Source organism: Delphinapterus leucas, chromosome 10 (assembly GCF_059928025.1).
Source record: "Delphinapterus leucas isolate spDelLeu-1000000601 "Yukka" chromosome 10, BTC_Dleu_Yukka2, whole genome shotgun sequence".
Classification (NCBI taxonomy): domain Eukaryota; kingdom Metazoa; phylum Chordata; class Mammalia; order Artiodactyla; family Monodontidae; genus Delphinapterus; species Delphinapterus leucas.
Window position 1 is genome coordinate 89,505,339 of NC_143138.1, and position 13,096 is coordinate 89,518,434.

The following is a 13,096-nucleotide window of genomic DNA, read 5'->3' on the forward strand; positions in this document are numbered from 1 at the left end:
GGAATTTGTGTGTGTGTGCGCGTGCACGTGCGCGCATTCGTGTGCACGCTTGTGTGTGTGTGTGTGTGTTGGGAGGAAGCGTGGTTGCTTCAGTACTTCCTCAACTCATGACTGAAACTCTTGTTCTAATTCAGGGAAGAAATAAAGAGCTCTTCAAAATCGTCATACTGAATACTTTGTCCATCTTCTCTGTGGAAACTGGTCCAGGAAGCAGAGTAAAATTAGGGGACTGTCCAAAACAGAGTTACTTAGCTTAACTTAATGTGTTGATATTTGCCCACCGCCTTCTATGACTTTAACCTTTCTAGACATCTGTCTGGGGATGGTTTTTTCTTAGGGCTCACCAGAGACTCCACTGAAATTGTTTACTAGATGCCGAAGTTCCCCCCCACCCCCGCCGCTTGCCCAACAATCCCCACTGTGCTTAACTGGCTACTGATCTGGGAGCTGTCATGTTTGGAAAATACCATGATGCCACGAGTTAATTTCATACCCACCTCTTTGCATGAGATCCCGGGGGGCCTTTCTGTGTGTCACAGTACTGCAAGACATTCTCTAGTTGCTTTCAAAGCGATGACCCATGGTCAAGAGATCTTGTCGCAACATATGGCAGCACCTGTCACCAGGTTTCGTGATTGGCATAAAATTAACCTGTTTTCCCCTTTGATTTGCTGCTTTTTTTTTTTTTTTTTACAGTATCTATAAAAAGGCAGGGTAGAAATTGTATTTGAAAGCAGTTTTCTGTCACTTCAAGAAGCATAATGGTAGATTTGGGATATTGGACCTAAGGAAGAGACTGTTTCCTTGCAGAGGTACACACAGAGTTACTCAATAAAAGTGGTATTTTATGATGTTATGAATGGCAGTCTGCAAATCTCAGACAGGAAGTAATGTTTTAGTATCTGAACTCTATCAAGGATAGGAACAAAGCAAGAAATGGCATTATTTTGAGTCTTGTTGTGGAAGAAAAAAACAGGAAGCTTGGATTTGCCCTTGGCTTTTAAATGGTTTCAATCAAGTTGGGATTGCTCTGATTTCTCTGTATTTCTCATGCCCAGATCTTAGTATTTTTATGGGGACATGAATAAAATGCACCTATAGAATAACAACATTCAGAATTATGACAGGTGTCTGAGAAAAATAGATTAATGATGTTTAGCCTTTAGGTACTTGGGAATTTTTCAGTTACTTTTAAGGATAAGGACAGAGAAGAAAATAGCCAACCACTTAACTTGGTTTTCCACTTTAGTGAAATAGTGAAAAAATTTTGGTCTAACAATTTCCTAGTGAAGGAGATACGTGGTTCCTTTTATCGCTGTACTATTTTTTTAATCTTATACATCTTTTTACATACCTTTAGCTTCTTAAAAGGTTTACTGTAATTAAGGGGGAGCTATTTTCTATAGCTGGTCTCTTCTCAATTAAGTTAAACACTTCTTAGATTCTGTGAGTTTTAATATTCAAATACGATAAATAACAAAGATGAATTTGTCTTCTTTTTCCTTTTTTTCTCTCTCCAGTCTGGACTGGTTGCTCTAAATTCTGGAGTGATCAATTTTTCCTGGCATTTCTTAAATGATCTTTATTATTCAGTGAATTCCCTTCAAAAGTATAAACGTTAGTCCTTGTATGGTTTTGGAAATTGATGGCTGCTGTTCTCAAAGGATGGTAGACGGGGATGATTGAAGGAGTAGAGCAAAGAGCTGAGATAAAACAATAGAGAAAGAGGAAGATAGTACTAGAGACAAAGGGAGAAGAGGGCAGCAGTTGTGAAACAACCTGAAGTAGGGACTGGGGATTTAAAGGCTGCTTAGACTTGATTAATAGATCCTGTAAAAATGAAATGCTGAGCCAAGGGAAAAAATTGCACTTGCGAAGTCCCTTGAAAATGTGTTAATGCCCTTTTTTTTCCTACTGAGTATAAAACCACTGCATAAAAATATAGTCCTTTATTTCACATTGTCCAGTGTTTTTTCTAAACTGCTGACTATGCTTATGTTTGGATAAAATCAGATTTCCACTAGACAAAAAGAAAATAGAAATAAATAAAAAGAGGTCTATACTGGTGCTCTATGGGTCTATGGAATATTTTGCTAAGTCAGAATTAAGATAAAATTTTAAAATAGATTTTAAAATGTTATTGATAGAGTAAGACTTAATTTCAGCAACAGTGATGACAATTTGTACTTAAAAGAATGGGAGATTTTGCAGGGTTTTTTCAAGAGACTGTTGTGTTGACATGGATGGTATATAAACCTTTTTCTAGCAAAATTTGTCAAGAAAATTGAAACTCAGTCTTCTTAAAAAAAAGAAAATTTTCTTCTTAAAAGAAGGAAATAATCTGTGGCAAATCATTTTATCATTAATGGCAAACTGAAGGACCTACAAAATAAGCTAGATAAGAATTAAAATGATGAAATATTTTCATTACTGGTAAAGCTGGTTCAGAACTCCTTCTGGTATATTTACCTCATGCGAGCAGGATCTGAGAAAGAGAGCCTGAATCTGTCTAAAGGCAAGCATTGAAGAATGGCACAAGAGTCGAGAGTCAGGGGGTGATGGAAACTGTCACCTCGACTATAATCAATAAATAAATGACTTTTCCTATGAGGGATCAGTGAAGGGTAAAGAGTTCAACTGCAAGAACTTTGGTGTGTTGGTTAGATGGGTAGTTTAATACATACTCTTCTCTCATGGGTTATAGATGGCAATCTTTTTCCTCCCTGGTTTTAGGAGTTAACTAATAATAAGTGCCCGTCCTCCCTGTCACTCATACACACACACGTACAAACGTGTGCACACACATACGGATGTATATACACACATACACACACAATATATAAAACTCTTGGCTAGAGAATTTTCCAATTAAGAATATCACATTCTCTAACCTAGTGGTTCTCATCTGGAGTGATTTTGCCCCTCAGGGAGTATCTGACAATGGAGAGATTGTTGATTGTCACAACTTGGGAAAGGAAAGGGTGCTACTGGTCTCTCATGGGTAGAGGTCAGTGATGCTCCTACACGTTGTGCAATGCGCAGGATATCTCTCCAAAGCAAAGAATTATCTAGTCCAAAATTTCAGTAGTGTTCAGGTTGTAAAACCTTAACCGTTTTGAGTATCTTAGTCTCCTTAGCAATTGTTCAGTGTTGCACTTATTCCTTTTTAGACTTCTACTCCCCAAGAAATTGCCAAAGAGCCTGGGAATTTACATGGCTCCATGGGTGCCTAGAAAGGGGCTCATAGCCAAGTGATCAGGCCTGTGCTGTCTTCTGATTCCTTTCTTGCTCTCGCCATCATGCCCTGCGGTTAGCATGTAATGTCTAAGTCACCCAGTCATGACCAGCACCCCAGGCTGTTGTAAATTATGAGGCTGGCAAAATTGTGATTCTGCTGGTTCTTTTGCACTACCAGGGCCCAGAAATCCTCTGGTTTTGATTCTGCACCTCAAGTTTTGTTAAGTGGTGTGTTGGAGGACAGGGGGAACAAAAAGTGCCCACCAAACTGAACATGCATCATGAGACTGAAAAATGAGGGAGGGTGATTTACTCACAGGGTGGGATTGGGCAGACACAGATCTGGAAGCATTTGCAGCTGCGTTCCACACTGCCAGTGGGCCATTGGGATAATGTTATAGTTAACCTAGGGTATAGGGATAGGTGCTTGGAAACAGGACGTGAATTCGTAAGTCAGGATTTATGAATGGGTAACTATCAGTAGTTTTGTGGCTGGGGGGAATAGTCAGTACAAGTTGTCATCATTGTTTGGGGACTAACGGGACTAACAGAGCATAGAGGCCATCTGGTCCTAATGATTATTAAATGATACCTAGTAACTACAAAGCCCTTTGTAACAGAAGTGATTTACTGCCCAGTACAGTCCTGGGTAGGGTCAGAGGAAGCACAGGAGAAAATGTAAGAGCCCAAGATGACTTGAGTTGTGCTAACAGCCATACGTGGTGCTAGGCCCCTCTGAGTCTTAGCCATATCATCTGTCCAACTCATCACTGGAGCCTGCAATGGTTAATTTTATGTGTCAAATTGGCTAAGCCACAGTGCCCAGATATTTGGTCGCACATTATTTTAGGTGTTTCTGTGAAGGTATTTTTTTGGATGAGATTAACATTTAAATTGGTGAACATTAAGTAAAGCAGATTGACCTCTGTGATGTGGGTGGGCCTCATGCAATCAGTTGACGGCTTTTATAGAACAGAGTCTGACCTTGCCTGATGGCAAGAAGGAAGTCTGCCAGCAGACGGCCTGTGGGCTCAAACTGCAACTCATTCCTGAGTCTCCAGCCTCTTAGCTTACTGTGCACAAATGGGATTTAAGAAGCCCCACTATTGTGTGATCCAGTTTCTCAAAATAAATCTCTGTATATCTGTACCTACATCTATATGCATATATACATATCCTGTTGGTTCTGTTTCTCTGGAGAACTCATACTAATACAGGTTTACTCTATCCTGGTATAGTGTCTCTGTGGTTTTCTATTCAGCTCTTCCTGTGTCCTTCCACAAAAGCCCATGGAAACTTCTGGATCTTCAATTTCCTTGTTGATCTTCTGCCTAGTTATTTTATCCATTATTGAAAGTGAAGTATTGAAATTTCCAACTATTATTGTTGAATTGTCTATTTCTCCCTTCATTTCTGTCCATTTTTAATCTTGTGTATTTGGACTCTGTTTTAAGGTACACTTAGTTTATAATTGTTATATCTTCTGACGGGTTGACTTACTAGCATTATAAAGAATGTCCCTCTTTGTCTTTAGTAACAATGTTTTTCTTAAAGTCTGTTTTGTCTAATGGTAGCATAGCCACCCAAGATCTGTTTCGGTTACTTTTTCTTCCTTTTACTTTCAGCCTATAAACATTTTTGAATCAGAAGTTTTTCACTTCTGAACAACATCTGGCTGGAAAATTTTCTTTAAGCTCTGCTTTCAATTTAGTGTTGAATCCATTTACATTTAATGTAATTACTGATACAGTAGAATTGACATCTAGCATTTTGCTATCTTTTCTGTCAATTTTTTTGTTTTTCTACTCCTCCCTTAGTACCTTCTTTTGTGTTAAATAATTGCTAGTGTATCATTTTACTTCCCTTGTTACTTCTTTTTCTGTATTTAAAATTTTATTTTCTTAATGGTTGCCCTGAGGATTACTATTAGTCTGACCTAAAACAATGTATCAGATTAATACTAAATAATAGTATACAGAACCTTTGCCCCAGTATATTCCTGTTATCTCCTCTCTGCTTTGTGCTGTTATTGTCATACAGATCACATCTTTATACAATGTAAGCTCATCAATACAGTTTTATAATTATTGCTTCATGTCATTATCTTTTAATCAAGAGGAAAAAAGAGCTATAACAAATACATATAGGGCTTCCCTGGTGGTGCAGTGGTTGAGAGTCTACCTGCCGACGCAGGGGACACGGGTTCGTGCCCCGGTCCGAGAAGATACCACGTGCTGCAGAGCGGCTGGGCCCGTGAGCCATGGCCGCTGAGCCTGCGCGTCCGGAGCCTGTGCTCCGCAACGGGAGAGGCCACAACAGTGAGAGGCCTGCGTACCGCAAAAAAAAAAAAAAAAAAAAAAAAAATACATATACAGTGTCCTATATTTTCCTTTACTGGTGCTTTTTATTCCCCTGTGTAAATTCAACTTAACATCTAGTGCCCTTTCATTTCAGCTTGAAGGAGTCACATTAATATTTCTTGTGGGACAGATATGGTAGCATCAAGTTAAGTTTTTATTGACCTGGGAATGTCTTAATTTCTCCTTAATTTTGAAGAATTGTCTTGAGGGACTTAGAATTTTTGGTTGATCATTAGCACTTTGAATATGTCATCCCACTGATAAATGTGGAAGACCTCGTAAATTTACATGTCATCCTTAAAAAGGGGCCATGGTAATCTTCTCTGTATGATTTTAGTTTTAATATATGAGCTTCCAAAGCATACACTATGGGTCCCTCCATACTATAGTGGAAATGAGGAAGACTTGGAGGAAGCTACCTCTACTCCCTTTTTATAAATCCTGCCTTTGCTACTCATAACCTGATTTATGGGCCATGCTATGTAAAATGTAGGACCTCCAAGGAAATAAAATTTTTCTATCCAGTGATCTAAGTATAATCTCCACTATTGGAGCATCTGTTTTTGAAAAGCCTCTGCTCAAAGTCTTTGCCTAGATTCCAGTTTGCTACCGAATCATATGCAGAAGCATTCCATCTACATAGTTAATACATTTCTCACTTGTCACAGTGATGCTCGTTTTTGGGAAAGAGACACATGCCTTTCATTTGAAGAAGACGTTATATTTACTTCATGGGGCACCTAACCAAAAACTTGTGATCGGTTCTCACTTACGGCCAATCTGTTCACAAATATCATTAGCAATAATGTCAAAATGACCATACAGTCTCTTCCCAAACTCATGTGCATCTTTTTATGCAGTCCAATATTTTATTGTTAAAAAGAACATGTTCTGTGGAGATACAATAAGATGATAGCAAGACTATAAATGTCCTGCAATTAGCAATCACTAATATGGTTTATTTTAGTCCAACACGGAGTGTTGTGACTGCTGTAGTTTGGTTTATATATGCATATATCTATCTATGAAGTACCCATTCATCCAGCCATATATCCCTCTATCTTTCCATCTAGCAAGTCAACTATCTATTAGTCAATCTGTTTGTAATCCATCTACAACATGTCTATTTTTCTTCACAGAAATTCAATTTGATACTAGCATATGGTAGTTGCCTAATAAATATGTGTTAAGTTAAATTCTTATGAGGAATAGAGAATAGTATAAAGCATTAGTATTCTTAAAATTTGGGGCTGGGTACTTCTGTTTTGTAGGGTGCTATCTTACACAGTGTTGAATGCTTAGCATCAGCATCCCTGGCCTCCCAGTAGATGCCAGTATTACCCTGCCAGTTGTGATAAGTAAAAACATCTTTAGATATTGTGAAATGTCCTTCCCCTCTGCACTCAGTTGAGAACCACTGGTATAAAAGGCATTTTTTCTTCTTCATCATAATATACAAGTTTTTAAAAATCAGTATTAAATGATGCCTAAAGATGGGGTATTTATTGGATGAATGAATGTATTTCCATATGTGTTTCTCAGGTTTCCATTCTCACACATTGATTCATCCACTCACATATCATTCAACAAGCATTTATTGTATACTTTTTTTTTTTTTCTTTTTGGTATGCGGGCCTCTCACTGTTGTGGCCTCGCCCGTTGCAGAGCACAGGCTCCGGACGCGCAGGCTCAGCGGCGATGGCTCACAGGCCCAGCCGCTCCACGGCATGTGGGATCTTCCCGGACCGGGGCACGAACCTGTGTCTCCTGCATCGGCAGGCGGACTCTCAACTACTGCACCACCAGGGAAGCCCTATTGTATACTTCTTATGTGCCAAGTACTTTGCTAGGTAGTGGGAATGATTTGTGAAATATAAGTCTCTGTTCTTATGCTGTTTACTGGCCTTGGTTAGAACCAGGGGGGGGAAAAAGAACAAATGCCTAAACAAAAGTTATCGCTGGTAAGTATTCTGTTAATAATAAAGCAGGAGGTTGTGAGGGGATGACGGGTACCATTAGATTAGTGAACTAAGAAGGACTGTCTGAGGTGACATTTAATGTGAGCCCTGAGTAGTACGAGGACAGCAAAGCAAGGATGTGAATGAATTATTCAGTCATGTTGACGTATGTCTTATTCACACAAGGTTTATGTTAGGAGTGTAAAGAGGTGATCGTTTGCTGGCATATTGACTTATCTGTACATGTGAACAACACTGGAATATTTGTATGGAAATTTTTAGAAACTGTGCCAAACGAATTGAAGTCTGGCTCATTTTTAAATGATGGTGTATAGTCCTACCAATGTAAAGATATTCACTCTCATAACAATGCCATGAATACTGGACCATTAAAAACACATGTGAGATATGCAGACTTTAAACCGTCCTGTGACCAGAGCTGGAAATTATTCAGAGAACATGACAAATATGATTTCTACCTTCCTGACATTGTATATCACTGGGGAGATGGGGGTGACCAGAGAAAATTGCTAAAAGAAAATCCTGGGGCTTCCCTGGTGGCACAGTGGTTGAGAGTCCGCCTGCCGATGCAGGGGACGCGGGTTCGTCCCCTGGTCCGGGAAGATCCCACGTGCCACGGAGCGGCTGGGCCCGTGAGTCATGGCCGCTGAGCCTGCGCGTCCGGGGCCTGTGCTTCGCAGCGGGAGAGGCCACGGCAGTGAGAGGCCCGCGTACCGCAAAAAAAAAAAAAAAAAAAGAAAATCCTGGCCTGATAGATTTAAAAGAAAGCAGGGAAATGATGTTATCTTGAGAATGACTTTTCTCTCTAACTTCGTTAGACCCCAAATCATTAATCAGACATTCCTAATTTTTCTTTAAATTCGAATTGGACTGAAATACCCATTTTGAGGTAGGCATAACTGAATACGGTGGCTGTATTTTAGATAATTATATATCGTTGTGGTAATGGAAAACTATGAACTTATGAGTATGTGGATTTATTTATAATTCCATGAGTGTAGATAATGAAATTAAGTATAAAATATCACAGAATCTATTATGTCATTCTTTGACCAATCACAATAAGATAGTCTGAACACTGGTTGTATTTCCTGTTTGAAGAGAAATCCTAGATAAATCTTTTGGGGTGTGCTTGCCTTTTGCAAGCTGGTTTATCTATTGGAAGTAAAAGGCTGTTAGCAAGCATGATTGAAATATTAATTAGAATAATGACTTCACTATCACATCTTCATCTTTTATGCTACACACTGGATCAAGTCAAAACTGGATCAAGCTGCCATTCAGGCATCTTGATGAAATGTGGAATTCTACAAAACAAAAATACAGACTACAAGGTAAGATAGTTCTTATCTGAGGAAGGTATCGTTACAGCTGTTTGATTCGGGCATTTCAGTGAAATCTGAAGTCCCTCCCACTGTTCTCTCTACAAGTATCACTGGCATGTAAAAGTTGTGTCGCCAGGGAAGCCAAAGTCTATTTTTATACTGCAATTAAGTAATTGAGTGCAAAATTCAGTACAGTCAGTGGGAACATGATTGGATGAATAAAGTAAGCCAGAGAAGATAATCATTTCAGTTCTTTCCTTAATTTTGCTTTCTAGCATAGTAGTTAAAAATCACAGTCTGACAGGTCCAACTGTGCTTCAGAGTACAAACCCGACTCTTCCACAGCTGTGTAACTGCCGACAAATTATTTAGACTCTATCTTAGTTTACTCAACTGCAAAACAGAGTTTATAACACTTGCCTTCTTGACTTGTGAGGATTAAATGAAGTACTATACATAGCATGCATATAACATAGCCAAGGCTTGATAAATAATAGCTTTATTATGAGCAGTTTATATCCTCTGGAAGTGACTTAACAACAGAAACTGTGGGATTTTTCTTTTCTTGGTTTTGTGGTCTTTATTGATTATGAACCTATGTGACTCTGCATTGGTGCTTGAGGTAGAAAGAAAAATGGTTGTAGTGAGAGGGGGCAGTGTTTCCAGACTTGTGATGAAACTTTATATAGTTCTGCTCATTATGTGTCTCTCTGGCAGTTTTTTTTTTCTCCTCGCCATTTTCATAATTGAATATAATTATAATAATGAGCAACGTGTGAACAAAATTCACAATGAACATAGTTCATAAGTTTCATTACCCCCATTTTCACAATTCTGGTTCCAACATAAATATCCCAAGGGAGACCTCCTTTAAGCCCCCTAAGATGTCCTTGCCTACCCTATTCTCAGTTACGTCACCCAGTTTGTCTCTTGCATGACGCTTACCATGACCATTATATTCATTTGTATTTCTCTTTGCCATCATTAAAACATAAATTCTACTAAGTCAGTGATGAAGTCTGTCTTGTCTTTCACTGTGTCGCTGGATGCTAGCTCTGTGCCTGGCACTCATAGACACTCAATATGTATTAGATGCTGGAGATCTTTCCTTTTCCGTTCAAACCGTAATTGCCACTTGGTAGACTTATATCTTGGGTTGTTTTCTCACCATCTCTTGTATAAACTTGAACTGAGACATTGAAGACATGCGGCTTTGTAGTTATTTGTTGCTATAAAACTGTGCTTTGGGGAAGATGAGGGAGACATCTCTTTGTAATCTTAGAATCTATCCTAAAGTTTCTTCTGTAGAGGTTATAAATGCCACTCTCTGCTCTGATATAATTAATCCTTCAGGTTATATATTCAATACATGGAACTAACTGGATTTCTAAGAAACTGTCTAATTTACTTACAGCATCCTTTTTATTGTGATGTGCCTACTAAAAGAATTATTTTTGTTCTTGAAGAACATACGTATTATTTTACTGGTAACCTTTAGCTAGCTAGCTTCATTTTACTTTGATTCTGATTGAATTATCTCCTCCTCAGAATACAGGACAGAACAAAGCTAAATTAATGTGACTAAGTGAATATACTTGGTACAATTAGTATGTTTTCCACCAGAAAGTTCATCACTACTTTAAGATTTAACCTTCATTTTCCATTAGAGGGTGTTGGTTAATCTAGTACCATATTAAATCATATTAAACTTAAATCATATTAAATTCTTGCAAATTTTAGGTGCCAAGCATACCCAATTTACATACTTGCAAATTTTAGGTGCCAAGCATACCCAATTTACATACATACACAATTTATATACAAACATACACAATTTATATACACACATTATCAGTTTACAATATAGCCATAAGGTAATTAGCAGTTGGTTACTGTTTGCTGCTAATGAGGTCAAGGTTACATATCTACTGTTCCTCTGAGTCTATTTTTTGGTCCAGTTCCATTGCCACAGATTTTACCCTGACCCCTGGGCTGCTATTTCACAAATGCTGTTTGTCACCAGAGGGGGCCATGTAGGAGGATGTGATCAGTTCCCAGCCAACCCCCCGCCTCTACTTGTTAAGGCTCTCAGCATTTTCCTGACAAATGTGTGTGTGTGTGTGTGCGCGCGCGCGCGCGTGTGTGCGCACGCGCATTGGGGGGGGTTCCATCTTTGTATTCTCTGTGTGTCAGGCTGTGTTCACAGGGGTGGACCTTAAAGTTTTTTTAAAATCAACAGGACCATGAACACCATCTTTATATGGAGAAGACAGGTTATTAAAAAGAGCTGGGGATAAGCTTTATTGTGAAACTGAGAAGCATTTTAGAATACCTACCTATCAGAATACCTATTCCATTCTTTTGAATCCCTTTAATCAATAGCTCTTCCATTGGAACACAGATTAAATGACACTGAAGTGCAATCTAGGGGAAATGTGTGAACTGAAAGCCTAGAATTCAAGCAAAAAAAATATATATATATATATTTACATATGTGTATATACATATAAGCATCATTTATTTTGCTTTAATTTCATGATCTTAAAAAATATTTTTTCATTTAAAAGGGAGTTGTGGAACAAATGTTTATGTAATACTTGGGCGATTAAAAATTCACTGCTGCAAAGTTCATTTCTTTTTACCTTAAACACATGGAAACTTGATACAATTAATATTGTGAAGGAAATTATGGACAATAGGTTACTTAATCCTTGGATTTTTGGTTTAATCTTTTATTATGGATTAAGATTTTTCTCAAACTAATTCAAAAATATGAGAGATGCTATAAAATATAATTAAAAACAATAACATTTACAGCTGATTCTCATTATTTAGGGTAGTTATATTCTATAAAGTTGCCACAAATACTGATGGAATACCGAACCATTGTTCCTAAGGGGAAACACAGGGTTAGGTTTCTTAGAGCTTTTGATCACATTTTCTATAACCGATCAATACATAGCCTTGTTGTATGTATGTTTTTGTTTTAAGACACTTCATTATATATATATTGTTTATCCATTAACATTGAACTCAGGGCCAATAGCACTGTAACTCATTCCTGAATGAAACTTACCTAATACATGTGTTTTTGCTGCAAACTCGTCACAGCCTTTTTGAACTTAGGAACGGTAAACAGCACTTGAGCACCACACTTTTAAATAGTGAGCCATTTTATATCGTGAAATCACCAACAAAAAGCATTAAAACGAGGGAATTCCCTGGTGGTCCAGTGGTTAGGACTCCGTGCCTTCACTGTCAAGGGCATGGGTTCAGTCCCTGGCCAGGGAACTAAGATCCTGCAAGCAAGCTGCGTGGTGTGGCCAAAAAAGAAAAAAAGGCCTAAAAACAAGAAAAACTAAATAGACCGTGAGAAGGACACTTCTTTACAGTATGAGAACTGCAACAAAAAGGCAGAGCTACCTCCTTGTTCAAGGCAGCTGGAAACACTTGTATCAGGCAACTCAAAAATTTTTGATGCTTTGTACATATTTGTGAATGACCACAAAAGTACTGTATTGATTTGGGGGCTACAGATAAATTTTAGTAGCTAGGTTAATTTGCAAATATAGAATCTGCGAATAATGAGGGCCACCTGCATATGCTTCTTAGGTTAGAAAAGAGAAAACTAGCTCCCCTTAGTCACTTAATGAGCCCATGGAAGACTTTGGTTTAGTATTGCCTTCCATCTCTTGGTTCCTTATTTGCTTAATTGAGGGGCAGATTCTAATTAGCCATCCCTGACTAATACAATTTAGGAAGGAGCCATGTCTTCACCCCTTTCTCCTTCCCAACCCGTGGCCTTATTCTGGGAGCATAGCAGGCATTCAATTAATGCTTAAAGGACTGCATGAACCCCTTCCCTCATTGTAAGAGGAACTTTGTGGAACTGATGTTAACATCAAATGCCAATAAGGTGAGTGTAGCTGTAACCACATGCAAAAATGTTAGCTATGGTGACAACTGTAACGATTTTTAGTAACATGGTAATTAGCATCTTGATGAATTTATAAGTGATATACAGTTTAACACATTAATATAGGACATTTTTGTGATAAAATAGAGATTGCCTGTTTAATATGTATGTTTAAATATAATAATTAACTAGTGGCTCCCTTAATGCAAGGGCAGGAGGAAAGATTGGTTAACAAAAGGTTAATTTTGCAGTTCATAAAGAGGAAGGACTTTCAAATCT

At 38.2% G+C, this 13,096-nt stretch overlaps 1 protein-coding gene and 1 non-coding gene across 14 annotated transcripts in view; one reads left to right on the forward strand and one right to left on the reverse strand.

Moving 5' to 3' along the window:
- Nucleotides 1-13,096, forward strand: part of CHL1 (cell adhesion molecule L1 like) — a 198,607-nt gene that overhangs the window by 73,605 nt on the left and 111,906 nt on the right. The window lies entirely within an intron of this gene.
- Nucleotides 5,858-5,960, reverse strand: LOC115803164 (U6 spliceosomal RNA). Its single transcript, XR_004023834.1, has one exon. It is a non-coding gene; the product is annotated as a U6 spliceosomal RNA (small nuclear RNA).